This window comes from Humulus lupulus, chromosome X, assembly GCF_963169125.1.
Source record: "Humulus lupulus chromosome X, drHumLupu1.1, whole genome shotgun sequence".
Lineage (NCBI taxonomy): Eukaryota > Viridiplantae > Streptophyta > Magnoliopsida > Rosales > Cannabaceae > Humulus > Humulus lupulus.
In genome coordinates this window covers 127,455,171-127,468,341 of record NC_084802.1, presented here as the reverse complement: position 1 = coordinate 127,468,341, position 13,171 = coordinate 127,455,171, and the positions used below count along the sequence as shown (strand labels likewise).

At 30.4% G+C, this 13,171-nt stretch overlaps 3 long non-coding RNA genes across 3 annotated transcripts; 2 read left to right on the top strand and 1 right to left on the bottom strand.

The window, feature by feature from the left end:
• Positions 1 to 4,950: 4,950 nt before the first annotated feature.
• Positions 4,951 to 6,339, top strand: LOC133804797 (uncharacterized). The gene is made up of 3 exons (XR_009878632.1): positions 4,951 to 4,990; positions 5,089 to 5,205; positions 6,295 to 6,339. It is a non-coding gene; the product is annotated as an uncharacterized LOC133804797 (long non-coding RNA).
• Positions 5,740 to 6,061, bottom strand: LOC133804798 (uncharacterized). The gene is made up of 2 exons (XR_009878633.1): positions 5,990 to 6,061; positions 5,740 to 5,827 (listed from the first exon to the last, which is right to left on the bottom strand). It is a non-coding gene; the product is annotated as an uncharacterized LOC133804798 (long non-coding RNA).
• A 4,722-nt stretch (positions 6,340 to 11,061) lies between the features above and the next one.
• On the top strand, positions 11,062 to 11,920 carry LOC133805270 (uncharacterized). Its single transcript, XR_009878902.1, has 3 exons — positions 11,062 to 11,212; positions 11,318 to 11,583; positions 11,663 to 11,920. It is a non-coding gene; the product is annotated as an uncharacterized LOC133805270 (long non-coding RNA).
• Positions 11,921 to 13,171: the final 1,251 nt, after the last annotated feature.

Below are 13,171 nucleotides of genomic sequence, written 5' to 3'. Positions count from 1 at the left end.
TGATGTATGACGGACTATGTCCGGTAGGCTCGGTTGCCAAAACTTCACGACGGACTTATGTCTGGTGTATGACGGACCTATGTCCGGTGTATGACAGACTTTTTTCTGGGGATTAATCGTCACCCCTGTATAAACACTTATCTTTTTATTATATTTGACTTGTTATTATAGTTATGATTATGATATATGACGTATAGTTATGATTATGATTTATGACCTATGTTGTATGATCTATGACCTATGACATATGACTTAGAGTATGATTTATGATTTATGACTTAGATTATGATTTAGAATTATGACTTAAGTTATGATATGATCTAGAGGTTTGTGTTTGTATGACTCTTGTGAATTTATGTTATGTTTGATTATATGACTAACCCTTGTTTGTATTTTCCTTAGTGGGCTTAGAAGCTCACTCCTTATGATGTTGTTATTTCAGGAAATTAAGGATAGAAAGGTCAGTGGCGAGTGAGACCGAAGAGCTTCGCGATGTATTCGTTGGGAACCATATAGTCGAGGAAGATCAAGCGGGACTATTTTTTTATTTTATTAAAACATGTTATTTTAAAAAAGTTTTATTTAAATACTGCTCATTTTTATGTTAAAAAAAATTAGGTTATTTTTTGAAAAACCATGGCCATGTATTTATTTTCAAGTTTTTTTTAAAGTTTTTATTCAATAAAAGAGCAATATTTACGATTACGACCCAACGCTGTGTTCTCGGTAATCTTTGAGAAATTAGGGCGTTACATAATTTAACTTACATATTCCACATAATTACACATGTATTCTATTAAATTCACATATAAATCCAATTATACCATCCCAACACGCTAACCAAGAAACTAAGCCTTATTAGCAAATTTGAGATGTTACACCAAGCTTTCCTAACAGATCGAATATTTGTTACTTTAAGGGTTAATCCTAGAATTGAATAGTTATTAAGCTCAAGTCTATAATATGATTATAGATTAATTATTCACTGATGAATTAATGGCACTTAAGGAAACAAATGTAAATTGAAGGGTAAAACGATAAACTTTGACTAGCTCTAATTAACGAACTAATAATTGGAGGACAAAACTACATGTATTGATTATATCAATGGACTACAAGAGATTACTATGTAAATATAATTATATAATTTCTAAGAGTGCAATTCCATATTTATAGTTGAGTAATAATGAAATTAATACATAATAATATTTAATTGAAGAGTTTTATTAATAGTTTGATTTTATGAAGCTTAGTATTATAGGTCCATAGTCCTTGAGTCGCATCTGTACTTAATTGTCAACAGTAAAAGTGTCATAGGCAAGATTAGTGGAGAAAATGATTAAATTGCAAAGGAATTAATTTTTCATGGCTAAGTAATAATTATGTATAATTAATTAATTATTTAACAAATTAGTTTTTATTTGAAAAAAATTATATTAGTTGAAATTAAAATTAATCAATTTTTGGATTAATATTATAGAGAGTTCAATATTATCATAGTATAAGATAATTATTCAAATTTGATAAAATAAGATAAAATTAATTTTTAATTAACTGATATTTATTTTTTAAATAATATTTATATTATTTTAAATTAATATATATATTGTCTTAATTTTAATTAAACAAATAAATGAGAAAATTTGGGGTCAGTGAATTGTGCCCACACCCATAGATGCTACCATGTGCTTGTGATTTGAATTTGAATTAAATTTAAATTTATCTAGATATGATTATTTGTTTATTTAATTATTGTTTTAATTTATTTAAAATAAATAAGTAAATAAAATAACATAAATTGATCATCCACCTTGAAAGAATGTTCTAAACCTCTCACTCAAAAAATTCCAGAATTATAAAAAAATTCATAATTATAAATGCTATGTACAAAAACCTACTTGTAACTTTGCCTCGCACCATTCATCTGTAACATCAATTGTTTGCCTCTGTATGTCCCAACCAAGTTCAGTCTCTCCTCTGAGTAATGAATCTCATAACATCCACTCTTTTTTGACATTATCCCAATGATTTTTCATGTGATTGCAATCATAATTTCTTTTTGTTGCAAGATTTAATTTTTCAATAAAGTTTTTCCAACCTAATTTGTTCAAATGTGATCCATTTCTATTACCTACTCTCACTTGCTCAGTAACTAAATCAATCTATTTCTCATGTGTTGGTAGATCCCAAATTGCTTTCGATTTTCTTTGTGTTGCCTCATTCTCACTCGTCATTCTATTTATAAAAAAAAAAAATTCATATAAAAAATAAAAACTAACATAAAATATTAATAATATATACACACATTATATTTTGTTTTTTTTTCTTCAAAATAGGAGTAATAATTATTAATAATGCCAAACTTCACTAATATAAAAATAAAAAAAAACTAAGTACAGTAGATATGTATCAAATATTTAACATAATGGATAACAAGAAACTAACAGATTATTTACGAATTATGTTGATTTTAATGATATATATATATATATATATAATTATATCTATATAATTTATCATTTTTTTAATGATTGGTATTTAAAGACAACAATAATAAAAAAAGAGATAGTGTAGACAAAAAATAATACATTTAAAAAAAAAAAATACTGATATAGATCATTCTTCTCGTTAATAATAATAATAATAATAAATAACAATTAGAGTGCATAACAAGAAATAAAAATCTAATGATAATGTAACAAGATTCAAACAAAAATTCAAATGGAATATTATAATACAAAATATTTAAATATGGTTAACCAATTAATTTCTATATAAAATGAACATGAAAAATAAAACAAGTATCGTTAGTTTAAAAATTAAACTTGAATACATTCGTTAAAAACAATCGACTAGCAGAAACTTTTTTTTTTAAATTACTAATTAACCTTGAATTTTTTTTTTATGAAAAAAATATTGACTTTGATTTTGAAAATAACTGCTACAAAAATGAAAAATAGTGAAAATATTTAGTATTCTTAAAAAAAAAAAAAAAATAACCTAGACAAGAGATCAAAAACTACTAACCTTGAATTTTTTCTTGATGAAGAAATAACTGCAAATATTATTTTAATAAAAATGGATGCTAGGTTTTTATTGTGAGGCGAATGAAAGATATATGTAATATATAATTAAGGATAATGATGTAATTTAAAAGGAATATGAAAGTTTCATTAAAACAATAAAATAACTTACTGTGTTTTTTTTAAGTCCTTCCTAAAAAAGCTGGTGAGTTATTACTTCTCTAAAAAGCTCTTCTAAATTAAAGAAGCTATTTTTGTGTTTCATCCAAACACACTTGAAAATTACTCTTAGAACCCAAAAGTTCTTCCATAGTCATGCCAAACAGGGGCAAAGATGTTCAGAGTCTAATTGGAAGGATAGTGGCCTTATATCATTTTGTTTAGAAGTCAACCGATAAGTGTTACCATTCTAAAACTTATTGAGGGGGAACAAAAAATTCGCGTGGAATGAGGAATGCGAACAAGCCTTCCAGATTTTAAAAACACATTTAATTGAACTATCGGTGTTATCCAAGCCCATAGACGGAGAAATTTTATGTGTTTACTTAGAAGTCACAGAGCACGTGGTTAGTGCAACATTAGTTCGAGAGGAAGATCAAGCTCAGAATCTAGTTTAATACACCAACAAGCGACTTCTACAAGCTGAAGCTCGATATCCCCTGATTGAAAAGCTCGTGTTTTGCTTTGTCCCGGCGTCAAGGAAACTGATGCCTTATTTCCAGTCAAATACCATCTATGTCTTAAACGACCAACCTTTAAGGTAGGTTTTACAAAAACCTGAGATGTCATAACGTCTTTTGAAATGGGCAATAGAGCTCAACCAATTTTAGATCATCTATAATCCATGATCTGCCATTAAAGGACAAGCATTGGCTGGTTTCATAGCTGAATGCACTAGTTTCCAAGATAAGACAATTAGATAATTGGTACAAGAGCTTTGGAAATTGTTCGTGGACAGATCTTCTAATGAGTACGAGTTTGGAGCTGGAATTATACTTATTAGGGCATCGTTTTCATTCGACTCTTAGGTTTGGCTTTAGTGCCTTGAACATTGAAGTTGAATATGAAGCATTACTAACTAGGATAAGAATAGTAAATTAGCTGAAAGAAAATGCCATACAATGTTATAGTGATTCACATCTCATGGTAAACCAGGTTCAGGGAGAATAAAATTGACAGCTTATTTATCCAAAGTTAAAAAGGAATTAACTGAATTTATTTTCTGTTCAGTGGAGTAGGTCACATGCGAGCAGAACACACTACAACAATATTGAGTATATATTACATTAAAGAATAGCATATTTTTAAAAATGCTATTATTAATGGGGGATTAAAATTAACACGGAACTGATGAATAGTGGGGATTAAAATTTTTGGCGCCATATGACTAAAATCCCAGGCGGCAAAATGAATTTATGCCAAAATTCCCTTTCTCTCAGATTTTCTCAAGCCTTTCTCTAAGTTACCCTTTCTCTCAGCCTCAATCTCTCACTCACGAAGCCCTCTCCGCCCTCAACTCATCTCTGCCTCCGCCCTCACGAAGTCTCTCCGCCCTCACCGAAGTCTCTCCGCCCTCACCGAAGTCTCTGCCTCACGAAGACTCGCTCCAGAGTCGCGTCTCTCTGCCTCTCCGTCTGGACAGTTGTTGTGTTCACCGATCGCCTCAGCGACGAGGAGTCTCTTTCACTCTCTTCCGATCGTGGCTGGTATTGCTCTGCTATTAGTCAATCGTTGTTAGATTTTCTTATAAAGTTCATTTAAAAAAAAAAAACTGGAGCTTTCCATTTCTAAAGTGAGAGTAAAACTCATTATTTCAGGTGATCCATGTTTACCCTGTTTTTGTGGTGGTTGTTCCACTAATCACCTTATCTCATTCTTCAAATTTTTTTTTTGCCCATCCCCAGATTGCACCTTTCGATATTGAGTCTTCAGTGACACACAAGGAACTTGACTTCTCTCATTTGCTGGTTAGTTCCTCCAGAGCTAAACCTTTTGCTGCTATTCTTAACTAAAAAATTCATATAATGGAAGGAAGGTCTCAATTGTTGTTGAACTGTATTTCCAGGATCATTTAAGACGGCTACTTAGAGGTCAAGCCTCTCTATTTGATTGGTCTAGATCTTCTTCCCTGGCGAGGACCTTATCACCCAGAGTTTTGGAAAGTCAAATAGATGCTAAGAAGGTTTGTGATTCACTTGCAACTATTTATGCTGTTATTATTTTTTAGTGTGTAATACGTATATACATACAAGTATATAATTTTTTTTAAATTCTTAAATTTCTTTAGAACTCTGTTTAGTTCTTAGTTCAGCAAGCTCTTGAATATTTTTTTGCCGATGATATCAGCTTTGATGCTTTAAGGGAAGAATAAATGATAACCTTGTGGAGATGAACAAATTACATGAGAGAAATCTATGAGATACATAGACTAGTGCATGGAAGTTTATGACAATAGAGTTGAACCATTTTGAAATGCCTGAAAGTTCAAGTGTTTACAATTTCAAGCCCCTAGTTATTCATCGAGTAGTATTGAATCTGTAAGTATATTTGGTTTAAACTGAAATTACTCAACTCAATACACCAAACAAATTCAATAGCTTCTTTTTCTTTTTCTTTTTTAATAATGAAACAGTGCCATCAAATTGTTTGGGAAAAAGAAAATCGATTAAGTTTCTTAGTCATTAATGCAAAATACCTGATCACTGTCAAAGAGAGCATCCCAGTTTTTGGCCTCTAGAAGTTTCCGGGTGTCAGAGTAGCTCAAGGAAATCCGGTAGTTCAGGTCCCCAAGCCATATGATCCGACTACAATTGTTTTCCAACAGACATATCAGATAAAAATCTGTTACTTGAGACTAGCTTAAGTGGTTGAGTGTGTGAGTGAAAGGGTTCTAATCCCGTAGTATAAAAAGAAAAATCAGATAAAATTCTGTTCAAGTTTTCAATCAAATATTATAGAATACTCACTCATGATCAAGAATTTTCTCAGGTATTCTACTATATGGAGATCTGTAAATCCTGGGAAATTGAGTGTTTTTAAGTATTTCTATGACATCAAGGTTTCTTCTAAGTTCATCAAGATAACCTGCGGGCTCTAGTCTTTCTTCAGTTTAAATTTTCTTCTACTATTCTTTGCAGCATATAATTGCTGTGCTCTGTTTTCTCTAATAAGTGATGGATGGGATATTTGGGGGAGTGGGTGGAGAAGAGTTCCAGTACACTTTTTGTTTTTGCAACATTTATCGAGTTGTCAGTAACACTTTTTCTTGCAGGAACTGGAGAAAAGTCTGAAGGCCACTTGTGAGGAATTCATCATGTTTGTCACTAAGCTAGTTGTTTGAATATTGTATGGTAATATACTTTATAATTTATAAAGGCTATTATTACATATATATAAATATACATTTTATGCTTGTTGTTTAATTTTAGTGTTCTTAACATACGATTGATACAGGGCAATTTAGTACATGCCGGAGGAAGAGTTATTTGTTCAGCCGAAGGAGATTTTCAATAATACAATTACCAGAGCAAACTAAGTACGACGGTAATAAACTGATCCAAATAACCCAAAACTCTATTAAAATTTTAGTATTATTATATAATAAATCAAACTCAGCTAATCATATGATTTAAGTTTATATATTTTGCTTATGGAATATTTTTAATTTATATAAGCTCCTCACATTCACAGTCTGTGCATATATGTTAGCATGCAAAGTTACGACTTACATGGTTGAACATAATTGTGACATGACTTTTTGATTTATTGGGTTCTCTACACAAGTTTCTAAATTTCTTTAACTCTTTCAGAAATTCAGAATTGGAGGGAACTTTATTTGCAGCAGTTTGCAAGAGGTATGTTTTCTTTTATTTTTGTTAAAATACTTTGCAAATGTTAGAGGAGTTTGAATATCTTAGATATTCATCCATAGTGAAGTAGGTTCTGAGATTATTATTATTGTGTGCCGCGGTGATAACGGAAGGTTGATAACTTGTGTGTATTAGTGAAGTAGGTTCTGAGAAATTTGTGTGCTGTGGCGAGATAAGGAAGAAAACTTGTGTGTTGATTGAATATTTTGAATTGATAATGATTGATGGTTGGTTAATAAATATGGCTGGAATGTTTTCTGATTTTCTGTTAGTTATTTGATGTATATCTAATAAACTTCAAAAACCATAGAAATTTGAAAGTAGAATCGAAACCCATGTGGGGAAAATCGAAACCATAGAAATTTAGTCATCAATCAACTAAATACAAAGTGAACTTGAAAAATCTTAAGGTGAACTAAAACCATAATCCATAACTGCTTAAAACAACTCCTTTTATACTTTGCATCTTTGTTATTACAATAATAAAATACATTTAATCACATTGTAGAAAAATCAGCAAAAATAAAAATCAAATAATCACATTTAAATATGATATAGGAAAACATGGCTACCTTTACTTATCAAAACAAAAAAGGAACACAAGAGTCTTATCCTCCATCCCTTAGCTCAAGAGTCTCGTACACTCATAGTTAAACAAAAAAGGAACACAAAATAGCTGAATCCCAATCCTAAGAAACGTTTATCTGAACAATAGAGCCAATAAAATTAATTTTACAAACAGAGCATATCAACAGATTTAGTTCCAACAACAATTAATTTAATACAAATAGCATATCAAACATAAAAATATAGAAAATAAAAATAAAATACCTCACTTTTCTCCTGTGTTCTAATAGTTTTCCCTCCCTTAGTTCATAAAATAGAAATATCGTATGAACTAAACTTGTAAGAAGAATCATATTAACAATACTGAATACAAAAATAATTCATAGAAAAAAATAGTTACTATCAGTGAGTGATCTAGGTGTGTAGGACCATATGGCTTAGTGTACACCAGGAATTATTTGTTCATTTTTTGTTTCTTTCCCTTAGTTTCCTAGAAGCAAGGCAACACAGAAAGTAGGATCAATAGGAAACTTCAGAGGCTTTTGATGTCTTCATCTAATGCTTAGAAAAGAAATTATGCATTACTTAAAAGTATAACTATAAGACAGAGAAAATAACGAAATACCATACCACTATGGTTACACGGTATGAGTCCTTTAACAGCCTTAGTGAAGCATGAGAACCTATATAGCCAGCTCCACCAGTTACCAGCACATGTGTTACTCCAGCTTCTGGTTTAGAGAACTAGACATAGAAGAAAACCTTAACTTGATCAATTGTTATGCAAATTATGTGACAAGACATTTTATTATTATTATTATTTAAATTTTAATATAAATACTTAATCAAAGTTTATAATGACAAGTCTTAGATTTGCATATAAAATCAGAAACATACCAAGTTGGGAGAACTAAAATTTGGTGACTGCTTGAACCAGAAAATTGAAAGACTAATAAGGAAAGCAGCCAAAAAGATCCTGACAGAAAAGTTGTAAAATGTAAAATTAAATAATAACAAAACAAACTTAAATGACCATAAAAAACACATACATATTAAGTAATTAACTTTATGATTTTTTAAATTTATTATTTATTGTATGTTGACTTAAGAGATAGATTTATTATAAAATGAAATTTAAAGAGAAGGGTTAATAATTTTTAAAATCTCATGGGGGATTGTATAATTTAACTCATTTTGTATTTAGTTTAGATTATGTATGTCAATTTGAAGTTCATATCGATATGGGTGCCATTATTCAGATTTCGCTCCATTGAATTGAATCCAAAGCCATAAAAGGTGGTACTCTTTGTGTGTATCTTATAAAGATATGTGTTGTGTGTGTGTGTACAAGTATAACTTAACTAGCTTCCATTTATCTTTTAGATCTTTTCTCCCTCACAAAGCTGGCATAATTAAAGTCATCACCTATTTCAGAAGGCTGCTAATGGAGTTTGTAGAGATAAATAAGAAAGAACTATTATACAATTAGAATAGAATACTAGTACAGATAAAATATGTATCTATTTAGTTGTATCAACTCAGATGAGGATTAAATTTCATCGAATCGATACCAAAATTTTAACCTCCCTCCAGAAACTCTTATTCAAAAACATAAACTAGTACTTTATAATTACTGGGACAACAATTTTGAACTATATAAGATTGGTAGATATACTGATATATATCAGATGATGTGGGTTCAGTTGAGACAAAATAATCACTTGCAAGGGGTGAATGTGCAGTTGACAGTACCATGACCCGAATTGGCCCTTATAAACCGCAAGCCTGTAAAAAGTACACTGCGTGTAGATCCCATTAATGCCCTTAAGTCAGGGTTAAACCAATATGAATTGAAATGTAGTTTTGGATGAAAAAAAAAAGATGAGAGGAAAAGTGTTTGGTTGATGAGAAAAGTCTGTATGTTTGGCGGGAGAGAGGAGTGATGAAGAATGTAACTTAGAAGTAGGAAAATGAGAGAAAATAACGAAATACCATAGAAGTAAAGAAGAGGCTTGGATAAACATATACTAACTCCTTACCATCATACATTTTATCACTTTTAACCATAAATAAAAAATAAGTAGGATAGAAAAAAGAATAGACAAAAAGAAGGAAACTGAGGCTTTTTAGTACTTTTAATTACTTATGGTTATAAAATTCAGAACTAAATAATGGGTTTATATGAATAATAAATTAGAAAAGTTCCTTCATTTTTCTTTCCTATCCATAGATCGATGAACCAAAAAACAAACAACACCCCTTTAACTTTTTTCTTCCACTTTTTCGGCTACCAATCAAACAACTTTTTATTATTCTGCCTCTCTTTTTTTTTCTTTCCTCTTGTGTTTTCTGAATACAAAACATACATAGTCATAGTGTATCTTTATAAAATATAAGACACGTGAATAACACTAATGCCAAAATGTCCTCTAGAAACTACCAAAAGTGCATGCATGGCTGGATAGCTCAGTGGTTTTCTATATCGGATTAGCATATATGATCTAAAATCTGAATGGCGTTATATTTAAAGAAGAAAAGAACAATGTATTATTGTTATTATTATAACAAAAGTAAGCAACAGATAAGAATTGCAATGAGTGCTTTTTTATTAGGTTCAATCAATGATAAGAATATGCATGACTACAATTACAGTTGACACTTTCGGGGCTTTTGAACTTCTCACCTGGTTGTTTTGTAAATGTATCCCATATACTAACTCCTTTATTTCCCTCATCAGAAGCTCCCTCAAACTACCATATTGAAATAGATATCAAATTCTTGAACTGACAATACTCTTTATATATATATATATAAATATATATAATATTTCTTTGAGATGAGGATTGGAAATGCCAGAATTATCTCAAGTTTAGCAATAAGACTAAATAAACAGCTTAAATTCTTAGGCTACAAGCGAGAAATTCAAAAAAATACGGACAAAGCAACTACCCCACACTTGTAGTCGCAAAGGTTATGCAAGATTGATTGATGAATTGGTAAAGCCAAACATATTTACAGTTGTTTTATTATAGAATTTGGTTTAGATATTTTTTTAATTTATTTTCTTATTTTGATAGATGAACCATAGTGAAACCAATACACCACCTTCTAGAATTGATGTTTGGACCAAAGCACATAAGAAGAAAAATGGCGAACCAGTAAATTCAGAAGTGGCTGAAGCTTTTGTATACACCTTGCCCTTTCAAAATCATGTGACTTTAGTTTTAACTTACTCATTTGTTTGAATACATTTATTGATACTATTTATTTTTGAAGGATTTGGTTGAAGAATATAAGAAAGATCCTGCTATGTCTTCAACTACAAGTGTTAATGAAGACATCCTCACAAAAGTCCTTGGTCCTGAAAAAAATTCATACATGAGAGCTTTCAGAAGAGGAGTTACTCGGTCAAAGTTGCAAATTGTGTCAGAAAGAGATGACCATTTGATAAAGATAGAAGGTCAATGCAAAAATTTGAACGACAAAATGCAACACATGGAGTAACTCATTGTTTCTTTAATGAAAAATTAAGTAAGTATTTTGATGCTGAAACTATATTTTCATGTGGCTGAATTGCAATAATAACTAAGATTCATGTTTAATTTTTTGGTTAGTCTTTACTTTTGTATTTTTTTTAATTTTGATGTTGAATTCATGTCTTTCTATCTTACTTGTAAATAGAATACATCTTCTCAGAGCGAGGAGCAATCAAATGTCAATGTTCAATCAAATTCTCATGTTCATTCCACTCAGGTAATTATGATACTAATTATATGAAAATGATAAAATCTAAAACATATAATATTCAATATAAAATCATTTACTGCTGCTGAATTTGTTATATTGATATATTGTTAGAGTGTCAAGAACCACACATTTGGCTCAAAATGCAAAATATTAGATTGGATTGGATCTGGAGAAATTATTGCAGAAGGTTATTTTATCTCAAGTGACCCAAAGGATGAGGTTCACCATGTTCCTCTTGGGCCTAATGCTATGAAAGTGGGGATAGATCTTGTGAGAAAGAATGATGCATTTCTGTGGAGGCCTTCAACAATTATGTCTACTATAGAAGATGCTGTAGGTAGTATAATTGCATGGCCAGCTGATAAAGTTATAATTAGGTAATTAACGTTTTTTATGTACTCTTTTAGTTTACTATAACTTTAAGTTGAAGCATTACTTATTTAAATTTTGTTGTAGCTAAACAAATGGACTCGCAACAAAGACAAGTGCACAAATGATGATGAATTGAAGGATGGAGCAAGTTTCACGCATGGTTTACTTTTGTGTATCTTGTAATGTTTCTATTTTTCATTTTTGAAGTAAAAATTGATCAAGATTATAAAACTTTATTATGTTATGCTTTCAAACTTAAGTTAGAACTAAGATCTCATGAAGTAGACACATTCATGGTTTGAATTAGTTATTGTTTAATGTAATACTTATGGTTTATCAATCTATTGAGAATTACATTTTATGATTAATTTTGAATTCTTTTATCAAAATACAATAATGAAAATCTTTTAATTAAAAAAAAACCATATAAGTATACTTATCAAAATAAAATTTAAAATTTTATTACTATATGTTATGATTTAAAAGCATATTATAAGCGTAAAAAATCGTTATGGTTTATATAATATAACAAACTAAAAATGTTATCAAAATAATCAAATGTAACAGTTGAAAAGTGTTATGAAAAAAATACAAGATTAAACTTCAAATTTATAATCAAAAACTCTATCTAAATGTTATTATTTGAATATTATAGCACCTAAAAATGTGTTATTGAATAGTTTAAGAAAACACCGAACATAACATTCAAAAAATGTTATAGAAAAGACTGGACTTTTAATAACATGGGCTACGTTAGCATTTTTAGAAGTGCTATCACTAGTCCCAGATAGCACTTTTTAAGTGTTATGAATACTGTTTTTTCTTGTAGTGACACCAATGTAGATTCATTAACTCGTCTTACAATAACCAAGGACGCGAACACATTGAATGTAGTTCCAGTTAAATTTCTTGGAAATTCGAGCATTGAGGAAGAAGAATCGGAGAAAATCGAATTAATACAGACAAGATTGATCTGGATGACCCCCATCATTGAATATCTCTCCTCAGGGAATTTGCTAGCGGATCATAAAGATGCCATGAGATTGAGATCAGATCTCATGGTACATTATAGTCGATATAATATTATATAGAAGAGGACAATCTATGACTCTACTCAATTGCGTTTCCTATAGTGTGTCCCAAGTAATACTAAAAGAGTTACATGGAGGGTTTTATGGGGACCACTTTGCAGGTAGAGTTGTCAGCATTTTTCAAAAATAACTCGAGCTACTCCAGTCGAATTGACCATGCTATCCTCACCATGGTTGTTTGCTATCTGGGGGATAGATTTGATCGGATCACTGCCCATGTGAAAAGGTTGAGTTCACTATGCAGTGGAAACAGTTGATTACTTCACCAAATGGGCAAAAGCTAAGCCATTATCGACCATTACATCAAAAAGAATATTGGACTTCGTGGTAAAAAAACATAATTTGTCGGTATGGATTGCTGAGGAAGAACGTGTCTGACAACAAAACTCAGTTTGATAGCGACTTATTCACAAATTTCTACAAAAAACACGAGGTAATCAAAAGTTCTGCCTCGGTAGCTTATCCACAAGCTAACAAACAAGTTGAAGTGGTGAATAAATCT